This window comes from Podarcis liolepis (genome assembly GCF_965112155.1).
Source record: "Podarcis liolepis genome assembly, chromosome: 11".
Lineage (NCBI taxonomy): Eukaryota > Metazoa > Chordata > Lepidosauria > Squamata > Lacertidae > Podarcis > Podarcis liolepis.
The window spans coordinates 55739058-55764589 of NC_139565.1; the positions used below are offsets into that span (position 1 = coordinate 55739058).

At 48.6% G+C, this 25532-nt stretch overlaps 1 protein-coding gene across 1 annotated transcript in view; it reads left to right on the forward strand.

Annotated features, from left to right (window-relative positions):
* Nucleotides 1-1209: 1209 nt before the first annotated feature.
* Nucleotides 1210-25532, forward strand: part of ZBTB7C (zinc finger and BTB domain containing 7C) — a 241414-nt gene continuing 217091 nt past the window's right edge. Inside the window, exon 1 of the mRNA XM_083465976.1 lies at nt 1210-1587. The gene's annotated coding sequence lies outside the window, so the exon portion shown is untranslated. The remainder of the gene's footprint in view (nt 1588-25532) is intronic.

The following is a 25532-nucleotide window of genomic DNA, read 5'->3' on the forward strand; positions in this document are numbered from 1 at the left end:
TTTCTCTCTCTCTCTCTCCGGAACGCATTTCATTAAGGAAACCCAGCGCGCTGCGTCTCAACGAAACGCCTCCCTAGCGACGCCAATGCCCGGTGCGCTGAGAGCTTTCCGTCTTTCCCAAAGGATGCGGCCAATCTTTCAGTCTAGCCTACCTCACAGGGTGGTTGTTGTTGTGAGGATAAATTTAGGGAGGTGCGCCTGCTGAATTAAGAATAGATAGGATTTTATGTGTGTGTAAACAGGGAGATGTTTAATGCCATCCCTGTACATCCCTACAAACGAGAAATCAGGCCCCGCCCGACCTAAACGACTGTTAAAATACAATATATTTTTTTTAACAGTTCTGCGTAGTTCTGGTGCTCGCTCAAGGGCGCGAAATCTCGCAGTGGTTTAAAAATTATTTGGAATTAATTGGGGGTTATGCTGAAGGTTGTATTTCTGTGTGTGTTTTGCACAGCATGTCCGCGTCTGGACCTAACGGTCAGTGGTACCTTTACCTTTTACGTACATAAATCAGAGGCCTTGCTGGACTAGACTGAGCGTTCACTCACCTCTCCGGCTTCTGCCTTCTTAACACTCACCAGTCAAATGCTCCAAGGGGAGCTCACAGAAGGTAACCACACCACTTCTGCCCTTTCTCTCCACCTGCTGGAACTCCGAGGTACACTGCCTCTGGCCATGGAAGTTCCATCTAGCTTACCATGTCTTACAGCCATTGACAGGGCTATCTTGTCTCCCGTGATCTTGCCTGGCCGTGGAAGCCGCACGCTGCTGCGCTCCTGCCGGCGCGCGCCCCTCGAAGAAGCGCTCCCTTCTTTCCTTCTGCTCTGATACCTCACCGGCCGCCACCGGCCGACTATCCTGACAATATACCCGCCCTGCCTTTGCTCCTAGCGACCTGTGCCAGGCTTTTTAGCAAGCTTCGCACGCTGGAAACAGGTGCCAGGGGAGTCTGAGCAAAAAGGACAATGGTTTGCAAAGAGGCGCTTTGGAAAGGCGCGGGGAGCGCTTCAATCTTTGTGTGTGTGTGCTTATTTCTTTTTAATTAAAAAAAGGAAAAGCTTCCTCCCCGACAGAGACGACTAAAGCTCCTCCTCCTTCTCCTCCTTCGCCTCCAGCAACAGTTTGACTCCCCAAGGAGCGCTGGAGATTCCCCGCCACGCCAAGTGGCTGCGCGTAAAGGGGGCGGCGGAGGAAGGAGGGAGCAGGCTGGAGACACCAGACATCCGGGCCCTTTGCACATTCCTGATCTCTCCCACCACCCCTCCTTTCCTAGCCCCTTTGCTGCAGCCGCCACCTCCACAGCCTGGAGAGAGAGAAAGAGAGAGGGAAGGTGGAGGACGCCAGCCAGCCAGCCAGCCGCTAGCCAGCCAGTCCTTCGAGGCTGCCCAAGTTCGGCGGCAGGTGCTGCCGCGTCCGCCTGCGCCAAGGCGCGCCGAGCCGCCCTGGGTGCCCAGCGGTCGCTGTCACAGCCCGGGGAAGCGGACAGCGGCCGCGGCGACGAGGAGAAGGCGCGCCTCCGCCGCGGCTGCCCAGGAGGAGCCGGGCCGAGAGGATTCTCCCACCTGCAGGCAGCCTCGCCGCCAGGTTGGTGCCGTTCCTTCCTTCTTTTCCATCCATCCATCGAGTCTCCTCTCTCTCTCCGCCCTCCTTTGGTCGGCGGTGGTAGCAACTGCCGCCGGTTTCCCCCGCTGGCGAGGGAGGGTTTCGTCGCAGGTCCGGGAGGGAGGGAGGCAAGGCGAGCCGGGCGCCGGGCGAGCGGACAGCGGCCACTGGCTCTGTGCCAGCCGGATCAGGGTTTGCGCACGGAGCTGTTGCGCGCAACGGTGGCGCGAGCGCACAGGTGGTTGGTGGGTTTTCCCTTCTCCTATTCTCCTTTTCTTTCCTTCTTAAGAAGGAAGTTTTTGGGTGCAGTAGTTTTTCCGAGAGAATCCGAGTGGATTTGAAATGCGCCCGCGTGGAGCGTTTTCCCACAAACCTTCATTCTCCGTTTTTGTTTGAATTTGCAAGGAAGCTGTCTCGTGGTGTGGGGAGCTGGCAAATGGGAAAGCCGTTTCGTTTGCAGCGCTTTTCGATGTGCGGCGCTTCTCGTTTCGATCAGACTTTCCCAGCTTACCCTTTTAATAAAAACACCCCCCACCAAATTGACATTTCCCAAATAAAACAAAACCCAGGGTCATTACTTAAAACATACTGCCCAGTAATGAGAGGTCGGTAGATGTATCGCCCTATGCAGCAGGGAAAACCAAGGAAATTTATGGCCTTTCAGGAAAAACGACCCTCCAAAATGAGTGAGGGGAGGCAGGTGGCTGATTGTTCTCGGTACCCGCAGTAGCAAAACATCTCGGCCGGTACCGGATATTGAAAAAACGAGTTGGCTTTCCGACTAGACTTTTTCCTCCCTTCATTTGGAGAGCGATGGCTGACCAGGAGGGGTTTTTCTGACATCGGTGCCTGTTTCCTTGAAAGGGACGACAGCCCTGTAAGGTAGAGAGAGGTTGTGTCATGTCTTCGAGCGCTGAGCGAGATTTTGAACGTGGGACTTCTGTGGTCATAACATCACTTCAGGGATGCAGTTCCGTGCACGCTCACTTAGGAGTAAGTGCTACTGAACCCAATGGGACTTTATTTTTGGTAAGCTGCTACAGGGTATCACTGTAAAGGTGGGAGTTCTGTGCACACTTTGGAGTAAGCTGTATGAGACGCAGGTGGGCTTACTTCCGTGTAAACATGGGGTGCATCAATTATACCGGGACCCTCTTATTTTCCGTTCTTGAATGTTGTAAATTGTCAGATTGCCAGAATAACAGGATTATTATTATTTTTAGCTGCAAGCAAGCTTTTTGTTTGTTGTTTAATAGATGGCAACTTTATGGCCAAGGCTGCAATCCCACACATTCTTCCTTGAGACAAAAGTCCCATTTATCTCCAGTGGGCTTACTTCTGAGTAAACATGGTGTAGGATTGCACTGAAGTCTGATTTTGCCTATGAAACAGGTTGTCTAGGAAGTCCTTGTGACCTTGTTATCTGGAGGCTTTGTATCAATGCCCCTTAGGGATATTTTATGGGATCTAATTGTAGTGTAGGGAGAACCGGATAACAGGTAATTCTGGAAGTCTCTCATTACTCCTAACAATGCCATCCTGTGCATGTCTATTCAGAAGTAAGACCCACTGAGTTCAGGTCTGTGAGCAAAGGATTGCAGCCGCAGCGTGTATTCTCTTAATTTCACCCCCAGAGGAATGAAGACAAACAATTGGAACAATTGCTTATTTTCAGTCACTCTCATCTATGAAAAAGTCCCTTTGCAAATAAGATCAAATGTTATTACAAGTGAATTATTACTGAGAACGTTTGATTTTTTTTGGGGGGGGGGTGCAGTCTGAAAAGGACAATTGCTAGGAAGTAGGTTGGATTGGAGGGACACGGATGGCGCTGTGGGTTAAACCACAGAGCCTAGCAGTTGCCGATCAGAGGGTCGGTGGTTCGAATCCCCGCGACGGGGTAAGCTCCCGTTGCTCGGTCCCTGCTCCTGCCAACCTAGCAGTTCGAAAGCACGTCAAAGTGCAAGTAGATAAATAGGTACCACTCCGGCGGGAAGGTAAACGGTGTTTCCGCGTGCTGCTCTGGTTCGCCAGAAGCGGCTTAGTCATGCAGGTCGCATGACCCGGAAGCTGTACGCTGCCTCCCTCGGCCAATAAAGCGAGATGAGCGCCGCAACCCCAGAGTCAGTCACGACTGGACCTTAAGGTCAGAGGTCCCTTTACCTTTACCTTTTATGTTGGATTGGGCTCAAACTGGCTTTTAACATATTTAGGCTGCAATCCTGTGCATGCTTATTCAGGAGTGAGCTCCCTTACATTTAATGGGACACAGGATTTGGCTACATGTCATGCCATTTAAGAACATTATTCATTTATCTGGCAGTAACCCACGAGGACATATTCAGTGACTACTGGTCATCATGGCTGCACAGAATCCTGTTGCTCAAAGGCTGAAATCTAGTTTTTAGGGTGACACAGCTGGCTTCTCTGCATGACCTGTTTGTTGAGCATCCATCTGGATTTGCTTGTGTGGAGCTTATATATCTTCTGGTCCATGGATCATTTATCCCACACTCAATGTGCATTTTCTCACCACTTTCCTAACTGCAAAAGACGGAGCGGGTTTTTGGGGTGGTTTTTTTTTAAACCTTTGGATTTGTTACACCTGAGTGCCAGAGCACTTTAATAGCACAAACCTACATTCCTGGCCTGCTTTTGAATTCCCACATAATACTGATAGCCTAGGGGTGACTGGCATGAGATTATGACTGGCCATTGAGGGAAGAGGATGCTGGAGCAGGGGGGTTTTTAGTCTGATCCATCAGGGCTGCTTTTACGTCCTTAATCCCTTGCCTACCAAGAGCATGGTGTAGATTCTGGAACAGAAGCTGGTTTGAGTGCTGGCACTGGGGCGGGGCGGGGTCCAGGTAAGTCCCAGCATCTCCCCACCCCCTTTCTGCTTCTAATTTAATGGCTGCTGGCCTCACAGCCCTCTTCACTCCTTTGGCCAAAGGGAGTAGCCATAGCTCAGTGGCAGAGAAAGCTCCCTGGTAGGAATGACCTGGAGGAGGAGAAGAAGAAGAAGAAGAAGAAGAAGAAGAAGAAGAAGAAGAAGAAGAGGAGTTTGGATTTGATATCCCGCTTTATCCCCCTAAGGAGTCCCAAAGCGGGTAACAATCTCCTTTCACTTCCTCCCCCACAACAAACACTGTGAGGTGAGTGAGGCTGAGAGACTTCAGAGAAGTGTGACTAGCCCAAGGTCACCCAGCAGCTGCATGTGGAGGAGCGGGGAAGCGAACCCGGTTCCTCAGATTACGAGTCTACCGCTCTTAACCACTACACCACACTGGCTAGAGCTACTGCCAGTTAGTTTAGACAGTACTGAGCTCTGACTTGCTATAAGGATCCTTAAGGGACGGCTCATAAACAGCACCAACAAGAAATACAGTGGTTGAGGCTGGAAGGTAAAGTGAGTAAGCAGTACAGTGGTACCTCGGGTTAAGAACTTAATTCGTTCTGAAGGTCCGTTCTTAACCTGAAACTGTTCTTGACCTGAGGCACCACTTTAGCTAATGTGATCTCCTGCTGCTGCTGTGTGATTTCTGTTCTCATCCTGAAGCAAAGTTCTTAACCTGAGGTACTATTTCTGGGTTAGCGGAGTCTGTAACCTGAAGTGTCTGTAACCCAAGGTACCACTGTGCATGGGATGAATGAAAGCAGTGTGTGTCAATGGGAGTAGCCCCCAAATTTAACTGAATACCAAGGTTGCTTATCCCTAGCTAAGATGATGTGCTGGTACTCCCTTGATCTTCTGCCACAGCCTTTGCCAGCCATATTTCTCTTTAACTTGTTAGCATGTTGCGGGAGATGCCCTCGCAAGACCTCAGGTGCTTAACATCAACTTGTCTCAACCTGGATCGCCTTGCTGCCTAGCCCCAAAGCCTAGCCTTACGAAGCCTCCTTTGCCATTGGGATTGAGCTGAATGCATCTTAACACCCCCCCCCCCAGTTTAATGGGTTGCACTTGGGGTGGGGGCTCCCTATCGCTCAGCTCGTTCCTCCGTGGGTGGCATTGGCAGGGATGGATAGCTGAGGAGGTGGAGGCAATGGCCTCCTCCGTCAGATCCTAGGATGATAGCATGGTAGAGTTTGAAGGGTCATCTTCTCTGACCACCGGCAATGCGGGAATCTTTTGCCCAACGTGGGATTTGAACCCATGACCTTGAGATTAAGAGTCTCATGCTCTACCGATTGAGCTACCAAGATGTTGCTGCTGCTGCTACAGTAAGGCATGTTGCAGCAGCAGTATTGCATCTGGCAGGGATGCTGAAGGCCCTGCCTTCTTCTGCACAGAGACATACTGATGGCTCCCTGCCTCTTGAACTTTCCAGTCTACAGATGCCCCCTAGAGGACAGCAGAAGCCTAGCACGACTTCAGGTTGCAAACCTGTCATTGGAGTTTATTTACAGTGCTTCTTAACTTGCTCTCCATTGCAAAAATAAAAAATATCTCTATCCTAGTTGTGGGCCAAATAGCCAGGGCAGGCCATTCAGACTTCATGTTCAGTCTTGGGTTTGGAAAAGTTGGTGTTTCTTTCTTTTCCTTTTTGAAACGAGCAATAAGCCATGATGCTGTTCGTAGCAATATCCTTCCCTCGAGGTTCCTTATCACATTTACAGCCTCTCTCTCTCCCCTTCCTTCCTGTGCGCTGCAGGTCCCTAAATTATAGAAAATAAAGACGGGAATGGCCCTATTAGGTCAGCCAGCCTGTCTTCCCTCCTAGCCAGAGAGGAGATTCTCCCCTGCGGTGCTCTTGAGTGCTTTCTCCTGCCAGTCAAAGACTTCAGATCTTTTTTCCTGGAGGGTTTTGGCCAGCTTTCTCTCTTATTCTCCTGGAAGATAGCAACACCATCTCTGCTTAATAGCTTTTGCACAGAGCGAGAAACAATAGTTGAATGAGAACTCCTTTCTCAGTTAAGATAGCCTCCTAGGGTGATTTGTGGAAATTGCAACACAATTTTTTTTAAAGCAACAACCTCGTTTGCTCAACCTTGTGCATTAAGAACAGGTGTCGCTTTCCAGAGAACTGCTGTTAGGACTGATCACTGCTCTTCCCCTCGCTCCTCCGTGCTAAATTTCACAGTGTCTCTCTTTAAGACGCAGGACTGCTTGAAATTGATTGCAAAGCTTCCGTAGACGTTAATGGGGGAAAGGTTCAGGGCACTGCTGTGTGAACGAGAGGCAGACTTTTTTAGCTTATTACGGACATAATTGCAACACCTCTGTAGACCAATTCCTCTGAGCCATGTTAGGCTCAGAGCTGTGGCTGGAACTGTGGAAAAGTTAGAGGAAGGGGGAGAGAGAGGGGAGAGTTTGGCACAATCCATTTCCTAAGCTGAAGAGTTTTCTTGCAAATTTCCCAATTAGCCATGATTACGACCCATCAAGAACAGGAGGGGGAGCTCTCATTGCATTTGCCAATGCAGCGGTTGGAATAAGGAGGAGGAAAAAGAGATTGGATCAATTCGTTGTGGTTAGGTCTATCAAGGGGTAGTCATCATAATAGGTAAAAATGGAACTTCCATATATGGTGGCAGTCTATCTCTCAATACCAGATAGGTAAAGGGACCCCTGTAGGTCCAGTCGTGGACGACTCTGGGGTTGTGGCACTCATCTCGCTTTACTGGCCGAGGGAGCCGGCGTACAGCTTTCGGGTCATGTGGCCAGCATGACTAAGCTGCTTCTGGCAAACCAGAGCAGTGCACGGAAACACCATTTTACCTTCCCGCCAGAGTGGTACCTATTTATCTACTTGTACTTTGACGTGCTTTCGAACTGCTAGGTTGGCAGGAGCAGGGACCGAGCAACGGGAGCTCACTCCGTCACGGGGATTCGAACCACCGACCTTCTGATCGGCAAGCCCTAGGCTCTGTGGTTTAACCCACAGCGCCACCCGCGTTCCTAATGATAGTAATACCTGATGAAATCTTAGTGGGGAAACACAGGAGCACCCAGAAACACAACCTGCCCCCTTCTTTACGTGACCCCCTTCTGTTAGGATGTGTGTATGAGGGTGGGAATGATGTAACTTTAAATCTCTATCCCTTATGAGCTACGAAAAAGATGCCGGACAGACAGGAAATATTGAGAGAGAAAAGGAAACACTTCAGCTGTAACAAATGGAGCTTGGCAAGCTGAGAGAAGGAGGATGTGGAAAGCAGGGGAGGGGAAAAGGGAAGGGGAGGCAGGTGTTCCCAGGGAGCAGGGTGTGTCCCATTTTGTATTTTAAACTCAGCACTTGTGAGTGCTGCTAATTTTACAGCCCACTGGTGCAAAAAGGGATGCGATACTCCCTCTTTGAGTAATGTGATGTTAAGAAAGCAGCTACCTGGTCTGCACTTAAAAAAACCCACAACGACAACTGGCTAAGGGATCTGTGATTCGAAAGAAGTTTCAAAAATGCGCTGCTGTGTTTTTTTGTTGTTGTTATTTTGGGGGCTTTTGTCGTTTCCTTGCAAGGCATCGAAAGATTTGTTCGACACCTCAGTGCGTCGTATTGCAGCTTGCATTTCTTGTTTTGTAAACGGCTCAGAGACCCATCCAGATGGGCAGGGTAATAATAATAAAATTATTATTATTAGAATAGAGACTGTTTTTCAGTATATAAATATGTGAAATGAATAATAAGAGCTGAACCAGATTTCCTGTGAAGAGGGGCTTAAGCTGTGCAAACAAACCAGTTTTTCAGGAGCTTGGAGGTGACATTTCTGGGACATAATTATCCAGGGTACCCAATAGTTCCAGACTCAGTGTGGCCAAAGTTGAGCACCTTTGGGTTCCTTTGGTTTCCCCAAATTATCAATATGCATCACACAAGACAGACTGACCAAAACAGCGAGGTTATTCACCTCGCCCTGCCAAGTGGTAAAGAGAATTTGAAACACACACCAGCTGCCAATGTTTGGTGGAAGAGAAATCAGTCCTGCTTTCAGGGACAGGGAGCTATTCACGGTGCACAAATTATTTCAAATATTATTTTTATTACACTGAAATATATACAGCCCTGAGGTTGTACCACAGATGCACCTGGATTCTCTAACTGGTCTTATCCGTAAAGACAGGGTCAGGTGATCCTTAGGATAGGGTTACCAGACATCCCCGGTTCCTGGGGACAGTCCCCGGATTTGCAAATCTGTCCTCAGACAAATTCCGTCCCCAGATTTGCAAATCTGTCCCCGGGAAACGTGGCAGCGGCAGCCTCAGCAGCCCAGAGCCAGCCTGGTAGCTCAGTTGGCTCTGGTTGGCTTCTGAAGCTGCTTGCTGCTGACGCCATTGCCGAAGGGGAACCAGGGACGTCCGGTGGTACAGATCTCCTGCCCCCTTCCCCCTTTGTTTTGTAAGATCGGGGGAGGCTCAGGAGTCATGGGCAGGCGGGTGCTGCCCAGAAGGGGCGCAAGGTGCATGGTTTCTCTGCCAGGCAAGGTGCAAAGCCCTTCTTCTGTACCCTATGAAACATAAATGTGCAGAGTTTTTTTTAAAAAAACTGGGCAACAGCCGCCTGCCTGTGGCTCCCAAGCCTCCCCCAATCAGTCAAAACAAAGGAGGAAGGGGGCAGGAGATCGGGGGAGGCTCGGGAGTCACGCCATTGCCCAGTTTTTTAAAAACTCTGCGCATTTATGTTCCACAGGGTATGAAAGAAGGGCTTTGCACCTTTATACAATATGCATGTGTGCTTGGGCCCAGGGTCTTTTGCCTCACCATCCCCACTACTGACTCTCTGTTGCTACTCAGCTTAAAAAAAAACAAAAAAACAAAAAAACAGAAAGTGCCCCCGGTTTCATTGAAAAAAATGTGGCAACCATACCTTAGGATGGCATAACACTTTCTAAAGGGGGAAAGCTCATCTCCAAAGGACTTTCCCTGCTCATCTTTGTGTACAAGACACGATGGAGCTTTTGCTTTGCTTTGCAATCTCAGAGAGCCAGGACTGTGATCTCACCAGCCAGGGATCTAGCACACACGATATTCTTAAGGTAATTGAACAGGTGCCAGCCTTTGAGGTGGGGGGGTCTGCAGAGGTGACGACACTCGCATAGACAGTGAAGCCCTCCACCCGAATACGAACTGGGGAAGAAGCATGGTCAGGTTTCAATTTATCCCACCTGGGAATGGACCAAAGAGATGCCTATTGGCCAGTTGGGGCTGCCCCCTGGCGAACTCCTGCACCTAAGACTGCCCAAGATTGGTCGATCTGTGGGCACGCTGCAATCCTGCCCAGTCTGTGCCAGATCTCTCATGCCAGGCTGCAATGCTGCCTGACCATTAGGTAAAGGTAAAGGGACCCTGACCATTAGGTCCAGTCGTGGCCGACTCTGGGGTTGCGGCTCTCATCTCGCTTTACTGGCTGAAGGAGCTGGCGTACAGCTTCCAGGTCATATGGCCAGCATGACTAAGCCGCTTCTGACGAACCAGAGCAGCTGTGATGGCCTGGGATTCCGATTCAGAGGCTGAACCGGAGGAATCCCAGCCTGCACAGGAGTCCCCGCCTCCAGGGCCGGCTGAACTGGGGCAGGACCTTGAGTCTGAAGCGCCTGCACATGTGCCGGATGCTCAGGAGCAGGCACCAGGTGATTCCACTCTGGCTCTGGAGGTGATTGAGGACTCAGTGCCTACAGGTGAGTCTCCCCCTGGGTCCATTAACCCTTCAGCCTCTCCTGAACTGCAGAGGCTCAGGGCAGAGAGGCGAAGGGAGCTGGTTTCTCCCAGGAGGAGTGCTCGCCTTAAGGCCAGGGGAGGCGGGTCTCCTGGGGGCCGGGACCGCCCCTGGCCTCAGAGAAGATAAAGGCCAGTCAGCCCGGTCCCAGGTTGCGGGAGCAACGTCGTCGTTGAGTACCTGCTCCTACCCGGACCCAGACCTGCCCTTCCAGTGTCCCTGTTCCCCGCCCGGCTTCCTTCTTCTGACCTTCCAGTGTTCCTGTCCCCGCCCGGCTTCCTGCTTCGGACTTTGCCTCGCTCTTTGTGGACTGTTTCCAGGCTAGTGACTCAGGACTGATCTTTGACTATGATAACGGTAACCTACCCCCCGGGACCAGCACAGCAGCGCACGGAAACACCGTTTACCTTCCCACCGGAGCGGTACCTATTTATCTACTTGCACTTTGACGTGCTTTCAAGCTGCTAGGCTGGCAGGAGCAGGGACTGAGCAACGGGAGCTCACCCCGTCACATGGATTCGAACTGCCGACCTTCTGATCAGCAAGTCCTAGGCTCTGTGGTACTGCCTCCCTAAGGGTTACCATGCTTTTGTTTCTTGTGCAACTGCAGTGGCTTGAGCTGAAGGGCAGGCAGATGTTCAACAGGCATAGCTCCCACTTCCCTGCCAGGCAAATTTGCATGAAATTTTGCATCGTGATACACCCTGTGATCTTTGGATGAAGAGCGGTATACTGATTTAATAAATAAGTTGTAGGCTCCTTGGCGGCGAGGCCCCTGGGCCTCGGGTGGCGGTTTTGGGCCTTGTTAGGTATCCTTTAGTCTGTCTTTGAGTGAAAGGGGGTGGCATCTCATGTACCCCCGTGCGGCGGCCTTTTTGCAGGGCTCATTAGAGGGTGTTTGTGGAGTCCCTGGCCCTAGAGCGGCGGCATGAAGGTCAAACTCCCAATTTGGTGCTGTGCGTGGGCACGCTGTGTAAGTTCACGCTTTGCAGTCCCCTCACACTGCAGCTGTCTCCCTGCACATCCTCAGCCCCACCCCCCCGTGGGGTTGAGAAGGATGCCTTCCAAGGCCAAGGCCAGGTTGCCTACCTCTGAAATCTGAATTCAGTAAAGTTGTGGCCAATTCGAACCCATACCTTGTTGTCTGGTCTATTCCTTTTTTTGGGGGGGGGGGAGGGGCACCAAGGACAGGGTTATCATGTGGGCCGGCAAAATGATTTTTGAGTGGGTGCAGCCATCTTTGGAGGCTCTGCGGAGAGTGATAAAACCTTTTCTCCTTACCTCTTTATCTGATCAGCTATTCCTTACACTCTGGCAGTGGCGTAGCGTGGGGGGTGCAGGGGGGCCCGGCCGCACCGGGCGCAACATCTGGGGGTTAGGGTTAGGGTGCGCAAATCCACAGGTTAGGAGTGCATATCCACGGGTTAGGGGGCGCAAATTACTTGCCTTGCCCCGGGTGCTGACAACCCATGCTACGCCACTGCACTCTGGCTCCCAGCCCAAGCTGCAATAGCCTGGGAGCCTTCTGTAATCTTTGCGGATGGGGAAGGGAATGCTGTGACCTGCTCTCAGCTAGTTAAAGTTTTTCCCCCTGGCAGGTTGGATGCTGTTTGCCTGAATTTGTACCAAAGGTGTGAAGCAGACTAATTGGGGGTAGGGGCTCCTATTTCCCCCACTAGTCTGCTTCACATCTTTGCTACAGTTTGATTTCTCATCTTCCTCACACGGCGTATAATTCCGGACGTCCTTTTTTATTGTGCATGGCTTGTGACGTTTTGTGCTCATGATGGTATCAGGGCAGTCATACATGACCCCACTTTCAATACCAAGACAGTGGTACCTTGGGTTAAGAACTTAATTCGTTCCGGAGGTCCGTTCTTAACCTGAAACTGTTCTTAACCTGAGGTACCACTTTAGCTAATGGCACCTCCCGCTGCCGCTGCACGATTTCTGTTCTCATCCTGAAGCAAAGTTCTTAACCTGAGGTACTATTTCTGGGTTAGTGGAGTCTGTAACCTGAAGCGTCTGTAACCCGAGGTACCACTGTAGTATTGAAATAGCTTCATTTCCAATAGTGCATTTCACATAACACCCTCACAAAATCCTGTACGTTTCTTTACCACGAAGGTTCTGGGGTGTGAGTCCTGCTTTTGTTGTCGTACAGTGCAAGAGTGCCCTTCCAGACACCATCGGTGCTCTAACATTGGGGAAGCATTGTAGAGAAACGCATAAAGCCCAGACACCAGATTTGCCCACACTGGAAGAGTGGCAGACGCAATTGATGGACTACATGGAACTGGCTGAAATGACTGGCAGAATTCAAGATCTGGGAGAAGAAACAACGGAAGAGGACTGGAAAAAATTTAAGGACTATTTACAAAAACAATATAAGTTGTATGAATGTTAAAAATTTACACGATTTGGAAACTATAGCTTCAGCAATTAAAGTTGGGAAGTATGAAATTATATTTTAAGTAAGAAAAGGTTAAAATCTAAGGTAATACTATGTTTAATTTAAGATATAAGTAATTGATGAAAAGTATGTCAAATTTAGAGGTATAGTATTTGAAAAGTACAAAATAAGGTACGAAACAAGGTAATAATTTGCTGATATTTTTATTATAAAGAATGCAGGGTAAGGGAGATGCGAGGAAGTCCAGTTAGTTATATAAAAAATGTGTTGAATGGTTGGTTTTTTCTTTTTTTCTTTTATTCTTTTCTTCTTTTTCTTGTTCTTCTATTTTTTTCTTCAGTGTATGTTTCTAACTTTGTATTTGAAAACCTAATAAAATATTTATATATATAAAAAGAGAAACGCATAAAGCCCAATGGTGTGTGTGGATGGTTCAGCATGAATGCGCTATTAATGAGTCAACGACCTGTTGCAAAACAGCAACAACAACACCACACACCCTAAGCGTCTTTTCTTTGAAACTGCCAGGAGGAAATTCATTGCCCTGATCTAATTCCCAGTCTGTTTGGGTTCTGGCAGTACCAGCGCATCGTCTTTGGGCAGAGAGAACAGAGAGCATCTTGGACTGTTGCTTTTGCCTGTTTTGCTTTCTCCTTCTGTTTCCCTGTGCTTTAGGAGCACACGGGGTTAATTCTGTCCAGCCGCAGGAACCTCTTCTCACCCTTCTCCAGCTGTCACTGACACCTCTGTGACTTTGGCCCTCTTCCTTATTATCTCTCATCTCTGCCTCCTGGTTGCCTGGCAACACCCATCACTGTTGACAGGACTTCGTTCTTACACACTACTTTTATATCGCACGCTCCCTCTCTTTTTATTGTTGTAAAAAAAAAAAGAAGGAGAAAAAGTTAAAAATGTGCTCATTAACAGAGAGGCTCAGGCTGCCCTTGGTGAGGTCAAAGGGCATTTGGTCCCTGTTTTTTTTGTTTTTTTAAGTTTTTGTCCAAATGAGGGGAAGAAAGTGTTTCTACACTAATGCTTTGCTACAGAAATAGATATTTGGGGTTTTTTGATTTCTCTGTCCCTGGAGCTCTGGCAGGTCACATTTAAAAATAAAGATGCAACATTGTTTGTCTTTAGATTATTAGATAACATGACACGTCATCCATCGGTCGGTTCAGACGTATCATTTTGCACAGACTTCCCTTGACCTGTAAAATTAGATCCTGTTATTACTGAATTCCTGTTTCTTCCTATGTTTATGATACTGCCTTGTTTTTTTTAAATGTCTTATTGCTTTTATGCTGTATTTTTGCATGCCGCTTAGAGAATTGGAAATAGAAAGTGGTTTAGAAATGCTTTTGAATTGATAAATAGGTAATGCTGTCTTCCAGTTCCATAGTCACCTTAACCACTAGTCAAATGAACTATCCATGCCTTCAGTAGTAGATAGGTAGCCGTGTTGGTCTGCCATAGTCAAAATAAAAAAATTCCTTCCAGTAGCACCTTAAAGACCAACTAAGTTAGTTCTTGGTATGAGCTTTCGTGTGCATGCACACTTCTTCAGATATACTGTGTATCTGAAGAAGTGTGCATGCACACGAAAGCTCATACCAAGAACTAACTTAGTTGGTCTTTAAGGTGCTACTGGAAGGAATTTTTTTATTTTATCCATGCCTTGTGTCCTTGAACAAGTCACTCCCAGTGACCGTATGTCCTTAATCCTTGAATCCTAAACCCTTAGATCCAACTCCTAGGGGATGAGGGACCTTTGGCCCACCCCATAAAATATTTGAGGGGCTGGGCCCCCACAAAGTTGATGGGCATTGCCATTCAGACAGTGTGTGCATGCTGTGTCTTGTGATCGATTATGTGGGGCAGGGCCAGTGGCGTAGCGTGGGTTGTCAGCACCCGGGGCAAGGCAAGTAATTTGCACCCCTAACCCGTGGATTTGCGCCCCCTAACCCTAACCCCCAGATGTTGCGCCCGGTACGGCCGGCCCCCCTGCACCCCCCACGCTACGCCACTGGGCAGGGCTTACCTGGTGGCCCCCCACCAATATTTTATTCAAGTTGGCACCTCGACTGGCTACAGGAATGTCTGTGAGTCTCTTTGCAACAGGGCATTCTGCTCACGTGGGTCTGAGGATCAAGTCCCCCACCCCTGCAAAGCTGCACAGGAACCTCAAAGTTGTCATTGCAAAACCATATATATATATATTTATGGAGGAGGCAGCAGGAGAATCAAGTGTCAAGTCTGCATGTGTGCGTTTCTTTATTTATCTTCATTGCTTTCTACAAGTCATCTGAAAGCAACTTACAAAATATTAAAATACAGAACAAATGTTATTTGAAACCCCACAAATAAAAAAACAAACGGAGGACAGTCGTACTTCAGAAGTTTAACAGAATCCGTTCCAGAAGTCAGTTCGACTTCCAAAACGTTTGGAAACCAAAGCGCGGCTTCTGATTGGCTGCAGGAAGCTCCTACAGCCAATCGGAAAGCCGCACCGGACGTTCGGCTTCCGAAAATCGTTCGAAAACCGGAGCACTAACTTCCAGGTTTCGATTGTTTGGGAGCCAAGGCGTTTGAGATCCAAGGTACGACTGTAAATGTTCACCCACAAACAAGCACAAAAAGAACCAATCCTACAGGCCACAATCTTAAGACCCCAAAGCCCGGGTGAACAGGAGTGTTTTTGCCTGGCTGAGAAAACACTGACAAGGTTGGCACCAGGCTAATTTCCCTAGGGAGAGCATTCCATAGCCAGGGAGCCACCACTGAAAAGGCCCACTCTCTCGTTGGTACCTCTGGCACCTCCCTTGAAGGAGACACATGGCAAGGGGCCTCTGATGAGAAATGTAGAATCTGGGTAGGTTCGTATGGAAAGAGGTGGTTCTTGAGGTATTGGGGCATCACGAGCCACAATACAGGTCCAAACCATTCCTTCAAATTGAGCCCAGAAGCCAGGGGTAGCTAATGCACTCAGGTCATACTCAGACCACCTGGTCCCAGCCAACAATTTGGCTTCTTAATGCTGGAGTTTCTGAACCATCTTCAAAGGCAGCCCCATGTATAATGCATTGTGGTAATCTAACAGAGAAGTCACCAGGGTATATGCAACAGAAGCTAGGCTGTCCCCATCCAGATAGGGTTGCAACTATGTCACCTACCAAAGCTGACGGGAGGCACTTAGTTATAAAAAAGTGATTATATTCACAAACACAAATCGAAGCCGCCTACTTTGGTTTTTTTAAAAATACATTTTTATTAAAGACTTCTTAATTTACAAAAAATACACATGCATTGTCTCTTTTTTCAAGTTGTTTTTTTTTACAGATCAGTTTCATTTGTTGTGAGACATTAGTGTTGTATACAGTAGTACCTCAGGTTAAGTACTTAATTCGTTCTGGAGGTCTGTAGTTAACCTGAAACTGTTCTTAACCTGAAGCACCACTTTAGCTAATGGGGCCTCCTGTTGCTGCTGTGCCGCTGGAACACAATTTCTGCTCTCATCCTGAAGCAAAGTTCTTAACCTGAAGCACTATTTCTGGGTTAGCGGAGTCTGTAACCTGAAGCGTATGTAACCTGAAGCGTATGTAACCCAAGGTACCACTGTTCAATGTTAGGTTAGGAAGAAAAGGTGGAAAGAGGGGTCCGAGTCTGGTGTCAATGCTTCTGTTCTACTTAGTGTATTTGTGGGGTTTTGTGTCATCGTCACTTGTGTATGTTCTCTTTACTTCTTGTTGTTCAGTCGTTTAGTCGTGTCCGACTCTTCGTGACCCCATGGACCAGAGCACGCCAGGCACCTCTGTCCTCCACTACCTCCTGCAGTTTGGTCAAACTCATGCTGGTAACCTCGAAAACACTATCCAACCATCTCGTCCTCTGTCGCCCCCTTCTCCTTGTGCCCTCCATCTTTCCCAGCATCAGTGTCTTCTCCAGGGAGTCTTCGCTTCTCACGAGGTGGCCAAAGTACTGGAGCCTCAGCTTCAGGATCTGTCCTTCCAGTGAGCACTCAGGGCTGATTTCCTTAAGAATGGATAGGTTTGATCTTCTTGCAGTCCATGAGACTCTTAAGAGTCTCCTCCAGCACCAGAATTCAAAAGCATCCATTCTTCGGCGATCAGCCTTCTTTATGGTCCAGCTCTCACTTCCATACATCACTACTGGGAAAACCATGGCTTTAACTATACGGACCTTTGTTGGCAAGGTGACGTCTCTACTTCTCAAGATGCTGTCTAGGCCTGTCATTGCCCTTCTCCCAAGAAGCAGGCGTCTTTTAATTTCGTGGCTGCTGTCACCATCTGCAGTGATCGTTCTCTTTACTATTTGCTTGTATTTCTTTGTTGGCGAGAGAGGTTGGGGCTGGCCTAGGTGTGGTTGGTTGTCTTTGATTGGCTGTAGTGAAATTTGTTTTTGTGTGTGAGTGGAGTGTGTGTTTGTATCAGGTTAACCAGATTGATTCGAATGCTGTTGGGTTTTGTTGTTGTTGTCTTGTTGGGCTGTGTATGTGTTAAAGGGTAAGCATACCAGGGTGAAGGCATCTTCTTCTGTTTGTCCCATGTCAGTTTCAGTTTGTTGGTTAGTTTTTCTAATAAGGTTGTTTCCCATACTATTTGATACCATTGGTCCATGCTTACTCCTGACAGGTCTCTCCAGTGTCTGGCTATGGGACCGCCTCTCCTGGTATGCCCCACGGAGGACCTTAAGGTCCATAAATAGCAACACCCTAGAGGTCCCGGGCCCTAAGGAAGTCAGATTAGCCTCAACCAGAGCCAGGGCCTTTTCAACACTGGCTCCGGCCTGGTGGAACGTTCTGTCTCATGAGACCAGGGCCCTGCAGGATCAGATTTCTTTCTGCAGGGCCTGTAAGACAGAGTTGTTCCACCTGGCCTTTGCCTTGGAATCAACTTGATCCCCTCCCCCTCTTTCCCCTTTCCTTTCTCCTTCTGTGATGCAGCCCCTATTTGGGGACTTCTGTGGCTTTTTTCTGGCCCACGTAGGACCAGTCTGGATAGTTGGCCTTGATGAAGATTGGACGTTTTCATCCCCCAAAAGTTTTGATTTGAGTTTCTACTGAAATGAGGCTGCATTTTAATGTTGTATTTTAATTTTGTTTTTAAGTTGTATTTTAATCAATTGTTTTTATATATGGTGTTAGCTGCCCTGAGCCCGGTCTTGGCTGGGGTGGGCGGGATATAAATAAAATTTATTATTATCATTATTATGCTTCTGGCTGCTGAGAGTAGGTGGGTTATGAGCTCTTACACAAATCCATGCAGCCTACTTTGTAACCACAAAAAGGAAAAGCAAAAGGCTTCGTTGTAACTGTTGAGCAACGAAACAATCATTCTTGTATGTCCTACAGCAATTTGTGTTTTTGACTAGCGTTGGTCTTTCTTAGTGGTCTAAGTAAAGTCACAGAGCTCAAATCAGCCAGCCCTGATCACCGGCTCCCCAGAATTGAACTCTCCTTCCTCCTTGATGATGATGGTTTTTCAAAAAAACCCTCTAGCAGGCCAGAACAACTCTCCACCCATCCCCAGTGCTGCCAGCTTAAACATCCTGATCACCCAAGTCTCCTTCTCCAACGACTAAAAGTCATTGCCACCAATCCACACCCTTTCCTCTTGGCTGCAAACACAGGCAAATTGCAAGTTTCGCACTCCGTCTTGTTCACTGCTTTCCACTCTGTTATAATCTCCACTCCCCAATAGCTGCACTCCTCTTTTCAATGGTTGGCTAGCAGAAGTCTCTTCTGCTTGCTCATGGACACCGTTGGATACAAACTCCCACCAGTGGCAGCCAGTGTGCCCAGTGATCAGAGATGATGGGACCGTAGACCAGCAACATCTGTAAGGAAGATGTCTGCCTTAGGAAGACAAAATGTATCTGCTCCTTCTTATCCTTGGAGATTGTGTAGTAGTTTCAGTGAAGGGTTAGGGGTGGTATCTCAGTGTTAGAGAATTTGCTTTGTGTTCCATCCCTGCTATATCCAGCTAGTGCTGGGAGACACATCTGATCAAGCCCTGGAGATTCGCTGCCAATTGCTGTAGCTAGATGGGTGAGTGGTTTGTCTCAGTGCAAGTAACCCTTCCATGTTCAAGGGTTGCTGTGGGTCATGCCTGGGCCTTGTTGAGCCTGGGTTCTGTGTTTGACCAAGCTTCACCAATAAACCATGGCTAGATCCTGTTTTGCTCATGGGATGCCAAGCGAAACTTGGAGGGAACAGACCTTTGGAGGAAATCATCTTGCAGTGGGTAGCAAACCTATGGAAAGGGCCTTCAGGACCAGGGAGAGCTCCCAGAGAAGGCTGATGTTGACCCAACAAGCTCCACAGCTCCGTCAAGCCTTCTGTCTCCAAGAAGGGCTGCATTTCCCTAGCAAGGCAGCTGAATATTTGAATGCAGAAGCAGCAAAAGCGATGCCCTCCAGCGGTTGTTGGACTCCAACTTCTATCCTCCCTGACCATTGGCTTTGCTGTTTCTCTACAGCCGTAGGCTTTCCTTCCCTAACCAGATGCCCTACTGTGCTGGCTGAGGCTGTGGGAAGTTGTACTCCGAAACATGAGCTTGCAGAAGGCTGTCCAGATCTAAGAACTATGCTCTCAGGAAAGACAGAATTTTCTTTCACTTTTACCAGAGAGCAGTGAATGATATACGCCCTGGAAATGACGTTGTTGACTGTTGATGATGCCAAGCAAATGCCCCCCAAAAGGTGTGGGGGAACCTTTGGCCCTCCAGATGTTGTGGAACTCAGTGGTGGAGGAACCCTCTCCAGCACCCAGGGCGGCGCAGCCCGTATGGACTGTGCATGTGTGGCATCGTGCGCACTCTGTACAGAATGCTGCACATGTGCACTCCGTATGGGCTGCTGCTCGCGTGCAGCTGTATGGGCTGCCTCTTGCACGGCAACCGTGCAGGCTGTTGTGTGAGTGCCATCTTGTACGGATGGCGCGCGAGTGGCACCTATATGGACTGCACATGCCCTCGGCCGCTCTACAGCTGGGGGGAGGCAGGGGCCATCTTGTCACCCCTCCCAGAGTCGCACCCAGGGTGGCCAGCCCCCTCCTTCCCCCCTTCCTACACCTCTGGCGGAACAACAACTTCCACAACCCCTGGCCATTGGCTTTGTTTGCTGAATGGAGTTGGAGTTTGGCAACGTCTGGAAGACCAAAGTATCCCCACCTCTGGTCTAAGCATTTAGTACGTCTTCCGTAGTTCTTTGCATCTTCTGGTTGTAATCCCCAGAAACTCAGTTTGCAAGCTGCTGGTTTACTAGACATATATATTGATAATTGGGTTGAAACACTTCAAGTTGGAGCAGGGTTTGAAAGAGTATAATGGGTGGGTTGCCTGTGTTGTTCAAGAGGCTATATTGATTTTTGAAAAATGGTCTTTCCCCATGTGTTAGAAATGTATCTGAAATTAATGCTGATTTAATTTTTTAAAAAATGGACAAACACCATTATAATTCTTTCTTTCTTTCTTTCTTTCTTTCTTTCTTTCTTTCTTTCTTTCTTTCTTTCTTTTTTGCTGACTTTGGGGTGTTGCCCTCTAACCAAGGGAGTGTTATTTATACCTCTCACTTCCTCATCTTCTGGAAACTTCCTGTCTCTTTGGCTTGTAAAGTGCCAAATGTAAAAATAATTGGGCATAAGCCCAATCTGGTGGAGTTTCCTCAGAAGAAAGTCCCATGGAATCAAATGAGGACAATTTCCTTGTAAAAATGCTTAAGTCTGCAGCCTTAATGAAGTTTCATGAGACACAAGGCTGGACCTGAGCAGTTTATGTTTAGATCTGTGCAGTTCATCTCCTTAAAAAAGGAAAGGAAACTGCAGCCCTTTTAAACTGCCTCTGTGATGAAATCAAGAATCGATGGGTGCGCTTATGAGCAGCTGTTTATAACTGGAGCTCTTATTGCGGTGTTTGTGTGTCATGTTCTCTTTAATAGTAATTGCCAGCTTGCTTCGATAGCAGCTCCTTTCTCTGGGCATCAAGGGATTCTGTCCTTATCCCACAAATTAGAACTATTAATTTATTTACATTATTTTTCATGCCACCTTAAAACACTGGTCCAGCGAATGGCTTGTGTGACATATAGACAATCTCTTTGAGCAATCATCATTCTGTTAAAAGCAACAAGTGGAAAAACACATCAGTAATAAAACCGAAACGGTTAATTCAAAATGAAGGGCATCAAAATATAAACATACAGACGTACGGATTTAAAAATGGAGGGCAGAGGGATAAGAATCCATAGAGCTGAACAATATTAGAACAGCAACGTAGTTCGAAAGGCCAGGGGAAATAAAAATGACTTTCTCAGGGGCTGAAAAGATATTGGAGTAGGTATCTTATGGGTCTCCCTGGGGATGGTTTTCCATAACTGGGGAGGGGGAGGCACTACTGCAAAGGCCCTTTGCTCTTCTACTAACCCAGCAAATCTCACTATGGCCCCCTCTGCACTATGCACTTAAGTATCATGCCACTTTCAGCAATCATGGTTCCCCCCAAAGAATCCTGGGAAATGTAGTTTAAGGGCTCAGAGAGTTAGAATCATAGAGTTGGAATAGACCACAAGGGCCATCGAGTCCAACCCCCTGCCAAGCAGGAAACACCATCAGAGCACTCCTGACATATGGTTGTCAAGCCTCTGCTTAAAGACCTCCAAAGTAGGAGACTCCACCACACTCCTTGGCAGCAAATTCCACTGTCGAACAGCTCTTACTGTCAGGAAGTTCCTCCTAATGTTTAGGTGGAATCTTCTTTCTTGTAGTTTGGATCCATTGCTCCGTGTCCGCTTCTCTGGAGCAGCAGAAAACCACCTTTCTCCCTCCTCTATATGACATCCTTTTATATATTTGAACATGGCTATCATATCACCCTTTAACCTCCTCTTCTCCAGGCTAAACATGCCCAGCTCCCTTAGCCATTCCTCATAAGGCATCGTTTCCAGGCCTTTGACCATTTTGGTTGCCCTCCTCTGGACACGTTCCAGTTTGTCAGTGTCCTTCTTGAATTGTGGTGCCCAGAACTGGACACAGTACTCCAGGTGAGGTCTGACCAGAGCAGAATACAGTGGCACTATTACTTCCCTTGCTCTAGATGCTATACTCCTATTGATGCACCCCAGAATTGCATTGGCTTTTTTAGCTGCCGCGTCACACTGTTGGCTCATGTCAAGTTTGTGGTCTTTGTTCTTTGTAGACCCCCTAATCCTCTTGCAATTCTCTTCCCAGGGAACTTTGAGTATTGTGAGGGGAATAGGGGAAACAAAAGCTCTTTCTAAGCACAAACACATGGCTGTTCTTTAAAACAGTATCTGAGAAAGTGGAATTCCTAAAAAAAATTCCGGACATGGACAGCATGCCCATTGCACACACATGTTTATGGGGCAATATCTGACCTGATATTTGTGCATTCATAGGTGTAAAAGGATGGCCAGTAGGTGTCAGTCCTTACAATGGATGTGGGCATGCTGAGGGCAGAGGTTGCTGCTGTGGTGTCGCCCTCTAACTGCCAGAAGAAAGGCCACAGCTTAGTAGTGGGACACCTGCTTTGCATGCAGAAGGTCCCAAGTTCCATCCCCAGCATCTGCAGGTAGCGCTGGCTGAATCCCTAGGGAGAAACTGTGCAGACAACACTGAGCCGATGGTCTGAGGCACCTTCTGATGTTCCTACTAAGAATTAGAGGAGTTGGAGGCTGCTAGACTGGGCTGGCACAGTGGTCTAAACCACTGAGGCTCTTGGGCTTGCTGATCGGAAGGTCGGCGGTTCGAATCCCTATGACGGGGTGAATTCCCATTGCTCTGTCCCAGATCCTGCTAACCCAGCAGTTTGAAAGCACACCAGTGCAAGTAGATAAATAGATACCACTGTGGTGGGAAGGTAAACAGCGTTTCTGTGTGCTCTGGTTTCCATCATGGTGTTCCGTTGCACCAGAAGTGGTTTAGTCCTGCTGGCCACATGACCCAAACAGCTCTCTGTGGACAAACGCCGGTTCCCTCGGCCTGAAAGCGAGATGAGTGCCGCAGCCCCATAGTTGCCTTCGACTGGACTTAACTGTCCAGGGGTCATTTACCTCCCCCCCCCCAATCTTGAGAAAACAAGGCCTTTCCTCCAGGAGGAAGAGATGTCTGATGCTCCTCCTGCCTGCCTGTCCTAGTTTCCTCATATTACAGGGCTTCTCTATGCACCTGTGAACATCATCCCCCGGAGATGCGAGCATAGGATGTAAGATGCTTATATCAGGTCACAGAATCATAGAGTTGGAAGGGACCCTGAGGGTCATCAAGTCCAACCCCCTGCATTGCAGGAATCTCAGCTAAAGCGTTCATGACAGAAGGCCATCCAACCTTTGGTTAAAAAACTCCAAGGAAGGAGAGTCCACCGCTACTCGTGGGAGACGATTCTACTGTCAAACAGCTCTGGCTGTCAGAAAGTTTCTCTGAATGTTGAGTTGGAATCTCCTTTCTTGCAACTTGACTCCATTGCTTCTGGTCCTACCCTCCAGAGCAGGAGAAAACAGGCTTGTTCCCTCTTCCATGGGACAGCCCTTGAGATATTTGAAGATGGCCATCATATCTCCTCTTTTCCAGGCTAAACATGCACAGCTCCTTCAACTGCTCCTCATAGGTCAGGCTTTTAGTCTGTCATGGTCTGGTTCACGGGCGATCAAAGTCCTGGCTGGGGACGTTGGGATCGGGGGCAAGATGGTGGGGTGGGAGCAGGGACGGGAGTCCAGAACCAGGAGTCAGGAAGCCAAGGGTCCGAGGATCAAGAAGCAAGGAGTCACGAAGTCAAGGGTCTGAGGATCAAGAAGCAAGGAGTCACGAAGTCAAGGGTCCGAGGATCAAGAAGCATGGAGGTCACGAAGTCAAGGGTCCGAGGATCAAGAAGCATGGAGGTCACGAAGTCAAGGGTCCGAGGATCAAGAAGCAAGGAGTCAAGGAATCAAACACGCCAAGGCAGGGAACATGCTGCTGTGGCAAAGAGCCAAAGGGAAATGCTGACCTTATATCCCTTCCCGGCTCTTGCCACCAGGTGCTGTCAGTTACCAATCAGCCTCACCTGTGCAGCTGTGCCTTGCCTCTTCAGAACAAACTTAGGAAGGCCCCAGTCCTGCAAAGTCCTACTGGTCACAGGGCCTGTCTCCTGCACACAGTCCTGACATAGTCCATCTGTCTAAGAACTGTCCACTAGGAAGGGAGGTAGCTCAGTGGTATAGCCTCTGCTTTGCATGCAGGAGGTCACAGGTTCAATCCCCGGCGTCTCCAGGTAGGGCAGGGAAAGATCCTGGCCTCAAATCTTGCTGTTAGACAGTGTAGGCAATATTGAGCTACATGGAGCAGTGGTCCAGCTCAGCACAAAGCAGCCCCCTGTGCTCTGTGTACCTCCAGAAGGTGAGTCGGCAGTCCGTGTGCCTCCCATCACAGCGTGCAACTCGGAAAAGGCCTCCTCCCTTGGAAGCTGCGTGTCTGAGGCTGCTTTTGCAGATTATTTCCTCCTGCAGCTGCCGATTTCTCCATGCCTTCCGGGCAGTTGAGTGTGACATTTGGGAACTTGCTGCGCATCTTTCCGCATCAATTCTCAGCGGTGTGCCGCTGACCGTGTTCTCTGTCAATTAAAAACCGAAGAAGGTAAGTGGCTTCTGTGCTGATACGGGAAGAGGAGAAAGGGGAAGGTCACACACACCAGTTGCCGTTCCTCTCAAAGGAGACAGAAATCAGGTGACGTTAGCTTCCTGATTGTGTTACACTACCCATTTATACAGGGTGGCGCTGTGGGTTAAACCACAGAGCCTAGGACTTGCCGATCAGAAGGTTGGCGGTTCGAATCCCCGCAATGGGGTAAGCTCCCGTTGCTCGGTCCCAGCTTCTGCCAACCTAGCAGTTCGAAAAGCACGTCAAAGTACAAGTAGATAAATAGGTACCGCTCTGGCAGGAAGGTAAACGACGTTTCCGTGCGCTGCTCTGGTTCGCCAGAAGTGTCTTAGTCATGCTGGCCACATGACTCGGAAGCTGTACGCCGGCTCCCTCAGCCAATAAAACGAGACATTTTAATATTTGGTTGGAAGCTGCCCAGAGTGGCTGGGGAAGCCCAGCCAGATGGGTGGGGTATAAATTATTATTATTATTATTATTGAACTGGGTTGGACTTCCTTCCACGTAAACATGGGTAGAATTGGGGCGTGTGGGATCCTGTGAATGGGGGGAACAACCTTCTTGCAGGCAAGGCAAAGCCTTCCTAAAACGTTAAAGTGACCCCTGACCGTTAGGTCCAGTCGCGGACGATTCTGGGGTTGCGTACTCATCTCACTCTATAGGCCGAGGGAGCTGGCATTTGTCTGCAGACAGCTTCTGGGTTATGTAGCCAGCATGACTAAGCCGCTTCTGGCGAACCAGAGCAGTGCACGGAAACGGCGTTTACCTTCCCGCCGGAGCAGTACCTATTTATCTACTTGCACTTTGATGTGCTTTCAAACTGCTAGGTTGGCAGGAGTAGGGACTGAACAACGGGAGCTCACCCCATTGCGGGGATTCAAACCGCTGACCTTCTGATCAGCAAGCCCTAGGCTCTGTGATTTAGACCACAGTGCCACCCGCATCCCTTCTAAAGCCTGCCTAGTTTATTATTATTTTTTAAAAGTTCCTCCATCCACCCCCTCCCCGAAATTTATTGTTTTCTATACCTACCCTTTTGACATGGAATGGGCTTCAAATCATTGCTGTCGTCATCTACATTTATATCCTAAATTTAGGACCTCGAGGTGACATGCATCATTCTCCCCATGCTGTCTGTTTTGCTCTCAAGAACCCTGTGAGGTAGGTTAGGCTGAGAGGCAGTGATTGGCCCAAG